Raw genomic sequence first — 8,849 nt, forward strand, 5'->3', positions numbered from 1 at the left:
GGATTACTGGCTCTTCTGTCCTCAGCAGGGTGTCCTGTGACCCTCCGGGCACTTTCATTTCAGGGTGACATTGCCACACAGATCTGCTCAAAGAAGTTCATGCTCTTCCATGTCAAGGAAAGCAGGCAGTGGTTCCTGTTCATGCCAACAAGCGTGCCTCCCGCCGATCGCTTGTCAAACAAGACACAGGGAGAGCATCTTTGTGTTTTCAAGCTAACAGGTACCATGAAGCAGCCAGCATTGCTTCTCCTTTTTCCTGCTGGCATCTCTCCTCCTACACCTGGCACTCAATAGAATCCTACTCACTGGGCACTGTTAGAAGGAAACAGTTTGATGACCAGAAAGGAGGAAGGCAGGCAGGGCGCGGTGGACTTTCCAGATTGGCTTCTTTCACTTGGTTAATATCCCCACTTAAGGTGCCTCCATGTCTTGTCATGGCTTGATAGCTAGTATCTTTTATTTTTTTCCTTGAGACGGAGTCCCGCTCTGTCACCAAGGCGGTAGTGCAGTGGCTGATCTCGGCTCACTGCTGATATGGCTCCCATGAGTGGAGGGACACCAGGGCTCTTGTCTTATCTTGAATTAGGTAAAACAACACGACACACGTGGAGTGGTTTTAAGGAGCGGAGAGTTTAATAGGCAAGAAAGAAGGCAGAACTTAGAGGCTCCCCCTTACAGAGACAGAGGGAGGCGGGCTCCAAAGCCGAAAGAGGAGGGCCCCAAGTGTGGTGGACGCCAGCCAGGTATACATGCAGAGGCCGGAGGAGGCGATCTGATTTGCACAGGGCTTAGCGGATTGGTTTGACCAGGCATGTTTTATTCACGTAGCAGGGAAAAAGCTGGCCCTCCCATCCTAGCCTTTTAATATGCAAATGCAGGGCGCCGTGACGTTCTACGCATGTGGGGATATGTGGCGGACGTTGCCAGGAACATGTGGGGCAAGGGCAAGAAGGCAGCAGTAACCGCCATGTTTGGGTAGGCCCAGTTTCTAATGGCCTATATTTGCATATCAAAAGTTGCCAGCCCAGCTCTAAGAGCTGGGACTTCCCAAGGACCCCTTTTCCTCTCTATCTGTCTCAAATCATTTCTTTCTTTTTTTTTTTGAGACGGAATCTCGCTCTATCACCCAGGCTGGAGTACAGTGGCACGCGATCTCGGCTCACTGCAAGCTCCGCCTCCCGGGTTCACGCCATTCTCCTGCCTCAGCCTTCTGAGTAGCTGGGACTACCGGCTAATTTTTTGTATTTTTAGTAGAGACGGGGTTTCACCGTGTTAGCCAGGATGGTCTCGATCTTCTGACCTCGTGATCCGCCTGTCTCGGCCTCCCAAAGTGCTGGGATTACAGGCATGAGCCACCGCGCCCGGCCAGATAATTTCGTAATAACTCCTACAACACTGCAAGGTTCAAGAAATTCTGTTGCCTCAGCCTCTTGGGTAGCTGGGATTACAGGCACGTACCACCACGCCTGGCTAATTTTTTTGTATTTTTAGTAGAGAAAAGGTTTCGCCATGTTGACCAGGCTGATCTGGAACTCCTGACCTCAGGTAATACCCCTGCCTATGCCTCCCAAAGTGCTGGGATTATAGGTGTGAGCCACCCCGCTCGGCTGTTCGTGTCTTTTTAGTGCTGAATGTTGGATATAAAACGCTTCAGGAATAAATGCTTGGTGCCGCGAAGTAAAACCAGCACTCAGGCAAAAGTTTAATTTTCTCAACAAGGCAATTTACTTCTGCAGACGGGTGCCACTTGCATTGATCAAGATGGCAAGAGCATAGAGAACAAAGGAGACCAGGGGGGTTTTATCCTTAATGCAGTCCCTATCTCTGTGTCACCCCCCCATGGGCTGGGGTCGGACCGCACAATCTGAGCTGACCCCATTGGCTACTTGTATATATTTTTCTAAATATAAAAGGGGAGGCGGAACGTGAGGTACAGAGGTGGAGTGTGTGAGACGTGCAGTTTTTGGGGGAACAATGGGTACAGGTAACCAAGGGAACAGACGTGAGTTATTGATTAGAGCTGACGGGAAGGGCGTAGGCTGTTTACAGTAACTAGGGGCAAGGAAGAAAAAGAAAGTTGAGTTTGAGAACAAAGGATAAGGAAGTTAATAGGCTAAACCCTTTGAAGACAAACTCAGAAAGATTTATTGTATCTTATATGAATAATATTCCATTGTCTGAATGTATCACCGTTTACCTATCCATTCACCTCCTGAAGGACATCTTGGTTGCTTCCAGGTTTTGGCATTATGAATAAAGCTGCTAAAAGCATCCATATGTAGGTTTTTGTGTGGATGTGTTTTTAAGGTACCTCATTCTTAGAAGGTATGAGGCAAAGAGGGAGATCAAGGATTTTTCATACATTGTAAAATAAATAGTAGATGATTCCATGACTTATGATAGCTTTTTCTGAGATCTTGAGACCAGAATCACTTTTTAAAATTGGCAATAGAAAAAATGACACAGGGTTTCCTCCTCTGAAAGGCTTTCTTTGACCATCCTTCCTTCCATTCAAGCTCCAGAAACCTCCAGACCTTTCTCAAGTCGGGATCATGGCTTCTGACTGTTCTCCTGGTTCTTGCACTGTCTTCCTCACCAGATTGCGAGGACTTGAGGACAGGGGACTGCATCTTACTCATTTTTGTGTCCTCAGATCCTAGCAATTGTTCAAAAGGAGTTTAATGGATATATGCAGGCAAAAAGGAATTTTGTCTTTCCCTTACTCTAGAAGCTAAACCTAAATTTACATCTGTATCTATAGCTGACTCAGTTTGTCTTTTGGTAGCTCTGCTCCATTGTTCAAAGGACTTTTAAGAACACATTCATTTTTACTAATGCTTTATGAGGCTGAAGGTGTTGTTATTCCTACTGGGATGCAAATTCCAAGGTCAACAGAGTAAGTCTTCAAGCCAGGAATAGAACCTGGGTCTTTTGCTCAAACCAATGCCCTCTCTTATCAGTGTCATCTCAGTTTTCTGTAGCATTGATAATGATGAAGGGTGTCCAGGGTCTTGGCGTCTCAAACAAATAATTGGACAAAACACACAAAGCAAAGAAAGAATGAAGCAACAAAAGCAGAGATTTATTGAAAACAAAAGTTCATTCCACAGGGTGGAAGTGGGTCTGAGCATAAGGGCCCAAGAGCCCCGTTACAGAATTTTGGGGCATTTAAATACCCTCTAGAGGTTTTCACTGGTGTACACTCTATGTAAATGAGGAGAATGTAGTAAAGTTACAAAGTCATTTAGTTGGTGTACGCCCTATGTAAATGGAGAGGGTATTTCCTGTCATAGCTGAAGTGTTTCTATTTGATTTAGTTCTAGGAAGTCAGTGTGAATTGGCTTTATGTTCCCTCCCTCCAGACCCCATTCTCCTGCCTCAGCATCACTCTCTAGACCATTAAGTTGTTACTAATGTCAGGGAGGGATAGGCTTCAGCCAACAGCATAGCTATTCTACAGCATGCAAGCCATTACTGTAGGTTAATTCCAGCCAAAAAGATGAATTGGCCAGACTTGCTCCACATGGCATCATGAGGTTCAGGGGAAGAGGGACTCAGAGGCTGCTACCTTCCCTGAGCCCAGCCTGGTCCATTTCCTTTCCCAGAGTTCAGTAGAGTGGTTAGGAGCTGGGTGCTGTCCATGAGTTACCTTGTTTTATCCTCACAGCAACCGAGGTGCTGCTATTATCCCTGTTTTACAGTAATGAAGCCAAGGATCAAAGAAGTTTGTTGGTTTGTCCAAGATCATCCGTCTTGTAAATAACAAAAACAAGATTTTACCTAGATCTAACAAACTCCAAGCCATGTATATTAGCATGGCTTAAAACAGTAGAAATATATTATCTTACAGTTCTAGAGGCTAGAAGTCTAAAATCAAGGTGTCTACAGGGTCATGTTCTTCCAAAGGCTCTAGAGAAGGATCCGTCCTTGCCTATTTTAGCTTCTGGTGGTTGCTGGCAGGCCTTGGAGCTCCTTGGCTTACAGACAGATACAGCATTCCATCTCTGCCTCCATCTTGGTGTGGCCTTCTCCCCTGTGTGTCTGTATCTCTGTGTCCACATTTCTCTCTTCTTATAAGGACACCAGTCATACTGGATTTAGGAAACACCCCAATCCAGTATGACCTCATCTTGACTTCATTACATAGGCAAAGGCTCTATTTTCTTTTTTTTTTTTTTACCCAAAAATTGTCACACTCCTAGGAACAGAGAGGCCATTCTGGGCGGGTCTGTCGTGCATTAGGAGAGCCTTTCTCTGCCTCCCTGAAAACACGCCAAGCACACACTGGACCCGTGTGGTTAAGCAGAGCTGAGAGACCATGGCTATGCCCCATGCGTGGACCACCTACTGAAGTTGCCCAGGGTGGCAGTGCAGCCCCGGGCTGAGGTGTAGCAGTCATCGATACCACAAAGGCTCTATTTTCAAATATGCTCACATACATAGGTTCCAGAGGGTAAGACCTGAATACATCTTTTGGGGGGAGACAATTGAACCTATAGCACCATATTTTCCCTATTATATTTGCTGCTTCAGATGAAAGATCATTAAAACATCAAATCCTTCACTGTCAGACATTATTTGTTCTTAGTTTTGCTTGAAGACACTATTGTGTGGTGGACAGAAACAAGCCTAGTTCTTGAGCTGTGGGCTATAGCTCAGCTCTGCTAATCACTGGAAGGGACTACTCTCATTTGCTCCCCCAGGGCCTCAGTTTCCTCATAATTAATATATAGAAGTTACACTAGATGGGTGATAAGGTCTTTCTCCAGCCCTAGATACTGATGTGATGGACTACAAAGGCTATAAAGACAAAATATCATACAGCACCTCTCTCTGTCCAAATTACGGCTATTTTAACCCCATTTGATAATATTTACTTAGCACTAGATATCCATCTCTAATTATATTGCTTTTTTAACTCCTCAGGGACAATGATCACACCTGGTGCCTAGTGTGGCCTGAAGAAATGCTTGTTAAATAAACAATATAATAGAGTGATAGGAACTCAGGAGATAGGGAATTCGAATGTTGAATTATGTTGGCTTGCTCACTGAGTGCTGCATGGGTTTGCCTTGTTTTCCCAAAGGGAGTGTAAGCTTCCGGCCAACAGAGCTGTCCTCTGTTCTTTACAATGCCTGAGATAGGGCTAGAGAAAGTAGAGGTGCAATACATAGTTAAATTCCCCACCCCTTATTCGTTTTTACATAAACACATACATGTGATCCTATCATTCCTGCTGGCTGTTTTTCATGGTTTTCTTTTGTTTGGTTCCACCTTTCATCTCTCCTCCATCCTCTTCAGCACCCACTGCCACCCAAAATCTTGCTGGGTAGTTGATGTTAACAACCTGGTATGTTTCTTTCCATATTTTGCTCCGTACATGCAGACTCATATGGACACATATACATGTACAGAAGTATTCATGTACATAAGAGGAGGGTTGTTTGTCATTGTTTTATACAATAGGAGCATGTTACAGATGCTTTAAAGGCTGAAATATCTTGCTTTTCTCAATCAATAATACCTGGTGGAAATCCACCCAAGTCCATTGATGTAACTCTAATTTGTACTTTTAATGGACGCACAATATATCATGGTGTGAGCATACCGTAATTTATTCAGTGACTGCCTAGCAGATGGGCAGTATTTGATTTATTGATCACTTGCTCTTGAGGAAGAGAGTTGCTGAGAATTTGCTGATCTTACTGCCAAAGTACACTCCTTGTCCCCATTTTACCGCCATCCCTCTTCCCCCTTCCCCACCCAGGTGTTCACATGAGCCTGCCGGCACTTGGAGTTCTGATTTCTCCCACCCAATCTAAATCCACTTGGTTCTCAATGTTTCATCTTTAATGGGATCTGAGGCTTTTAAAAATGGAATCCAGACTTTCTGGGCTGTTTCCAAAGGAGATGACTTTTTACTTAATGGCATCAACCCCGGTAATCCTGCCTGAAATCTAATCAACACATCAGACAAGGGAAGAGAAGGCTGTGTCTGGAGTGAAATGGAAGGCGCCTTCTATAATAAGATGTGCCTCCTCTTGATTAAGAGCCCTGAAAGGAGTGGAACAGGGAGAGAAAATTTTTCAAAGTCCCTTCCTCGTACGGAAAGGTAGCAGAGCCAGTGGCCAGAACCCTGGCCCGGGAGTCAGGCCTCTGAGCTGAAGCTGTCTGCCTGGGGTTCTTCCCAGAGCCTCCTATCTTCCAGGGCATCAAGAAAGCAGCAACTTCGAAGTTTCTTATTTATTTTTAGAAATTTTTATTGTAAAATATACCATCTATACATAAAAGTACAGTATTGCATCACTTAACCATGGGAATAGAGTCTGAGAAATGTGTCCTTGGGCAATTTCATCGTTGTGCAAACATCAGGGTGTACTTACACAAACCCAGATGTTGTAGCCTACTACACGCCTAGGCTGCATGGTAGAGCTTATTGCTCTGAGTCTACAAGCCTGGACGGAATGTTCCCATATTGAATATGTAGGCAAGTGTAACACAATGGTAAGAATTTATGTATTTAAACATATATAAACATAGAAAAGGTACAGTAAAAATACAGTGTTATAATCTTATAGGACTACCATTGTATATGTGATCCATCACTGACCAAAACGTCCATATGCACTGCATGACTGTATATAAAACCTAAATGTTGTGAAGAGCTTAATGGATTACTGTACGTGATCATCTGTGCAACCACCTCCAGGTCAAGAAACCTGCAGAACACCATCTGGACTCAAGGAGCCCTATCAGGCTTTTTCCTGATTATAACTCATTCCTTCCTCACTAAAGACAGTGGTATCTTGACTTTTATGAGAACCACCTCTTTGCGTTTATTAAAAAAAAAAATAGTGTAGCTTCTTTTGTGCAATTATATATATATATATATATGTAACTTTTGCCTTTTCTTATTGAGTTATACACATACTTGGCATTTTCAGTCTCTGTAACCTTTCTGATGGGCATATAGTGGTACATTATTGTGGTATTAATTTGTGTTTCCTCTCAGCGGCATTGAATCTTAACATGTATGGCTTAAAGGGCCCTTAAAGACTATTTACTTTAATCTCTCCCTTCAGAGGAGGGAAAAAACCAACAGCACAGGTGGAGAGAAGAGTGACTTCCAGTGTCTCCCGGTTAGTTGGCATCAGAGCTCAGTGGAGAAGCGCAGGAGAGCTGCCATCTGATCCGGGAGTGTCTTGCAAGGGTTATGCCTTACCCTCTTCTTTACTCCGCCCGCCCGAGACAGCCAGCCATTTGTGTATCCCCTATGCCTGTAGTCTGCTCATCCACTTCTAGCCTTTGGCTCCAGACTGTGGGACTGTGGGTTCCAATCCAGACTAACAATTTATTAGCTGTGAAATTTTGGCCAATTCACTGTGATGGTTAATTTATGTGTTAGACGGGCAAGGCTGCAGTGCCCGATGTTGAGTCAACAGTGTAGATGTTGCTATGAAGGTATTTCCTAGATGTGGCTAACACAACCAGTAGAGGCTGAGTCAAGCAGATTACCCTCCATCATGTGTTGAGCGTCATCCAATTATTTGAAGGCCTTAAGTAAAGCAAAGACTGAGGTTTCCAGAAGAAGAAGGCATTTCCTTCAAGACTGCAACACAGAAACCCTGCCTGAGTTTCCAGCCTGCTGCCCTGCTGAATTCACACTCTAGACGGTAACATCAGTTCTTATCCGAATTTCCAGGCTGCTGGCGTGCCCTATGAATTCGGGACTTACCAGCACCCACAATCACGTGAGCCAATTCCTTAAAATAAATCTTTCTCTTTCCTGTTGATTTTGTTTCTCTGGAGAATCCTGACCAATACATTCACTTCATCTTTCAAGCCTAGGTTTGCTCATCTATAAAATAGGAGATAAAATCAATCTTGCAAAGTTGTTGTGTGGATCACATACAATGCATATAAAATCCCTAACAGATATCAGATATTTAATGGGGATTTAATAAATGGCTATTTCTTTACAACACTAATTTACATTAAATAGAGAAAGTTATGTGTGCTCAGGTTGGAAAAAAAATTAGTAAAACAAACGGTATACAATGAAAAATTAGGCTGGGCGCGGTGGCTCACACCTGTAATCCCAGCACTTTGGGAGGCCAAGGCGGGCTGGTCATGAGGTCAGGAGATCGAGACCATCCTCGCTAACACGGTGAAACCCCGTCTCTACTAAGAATACAAAAACTTAGCCAGGCGTGGTGGTGGGCGCCTGTAGTCCCAGCTACTGGGAGGCTGAGGCAGGAGAATGGCGTGAACCCAGGAGTCGGGGGTTGCAGCAAGCGGAGATCACGCCACTGCACTCCAGCCTGGGTGACAGAGGGAGACTCTGTCTCAAAAAATAAATAAATAAATAAAAATAAAACGAAAAATTAGTATCTCTTGTAGCTCAGAGAAAACTACTTTTTTTTTTTTTTTTTTGAGACAGAGTCTCCCTCTGTTGCCCAGGCTGGAGTGCAGTGGCGTGATCTCGGCTCACTGCAAGCTCTGCCTCCCAGGTTAACGCCATTCTCCTGCCTCAGCCTCCTGAGTAGCAACTACGCCCAGCTAATTTTTTTTTTTGTATTTTAGTAGAGACGGGGTTTCACTGTGTTAGCCAGGATGGTCTCGATCTCCTGACCTTGTGATCCACCCGCCTTGGCCTCCCAAAGTGCTGGGATTACAGGCGTGAGCCACTGCACCCGGTGAGAAAACTACTCTTAATGGTGACTTTTATTTGTTCTAGAAAATTTATATGCAAAAACCTAACACAAATGGAAGCATGCTATACCAACAGTTTGGAGCCTTCATTTTAGATAAAAATATGTAATGCTTATAAAATTATCTGCACAAGGCCC

General features: G+C 44.2%; 1 non-coding gene across 1 annotated transcript; it reads right to left on the reverse strand.

Moving 5' to 3' along the window:
- Nucleotides 1–4,185: 4,185 nt before the first annotated feature.
- LOC112208254 (small nucleolar RNA SNORA64/SNORA10 family) lies at nucleotides 4,186–4,318 on the reverse strand. Its single transcript, XR_002942671.2, has one exon. It is a non-coding gene; the product is annotated as a small nucleolar RNA SNORA64/SNORA10 family (small nucleolar RNA).
- Nucleotides 4,319–8,849: the final 4,531 nt, after the last annotated feature.

Source organism: Pan troglodytes, chromosome 12 (assembly GCF_028858775.2).
Source record: "Pan troglodytes isolate AG18354 chromosome 12, NHGRI_mPanTro3-v2.0_pri, whole genome shotgun sequence".
Lineage (NCBI taxonomy): Eukaryota > Metazoa > Chordata > Mammalia > Primates > Hominidae > Pan > Pan troglodytes.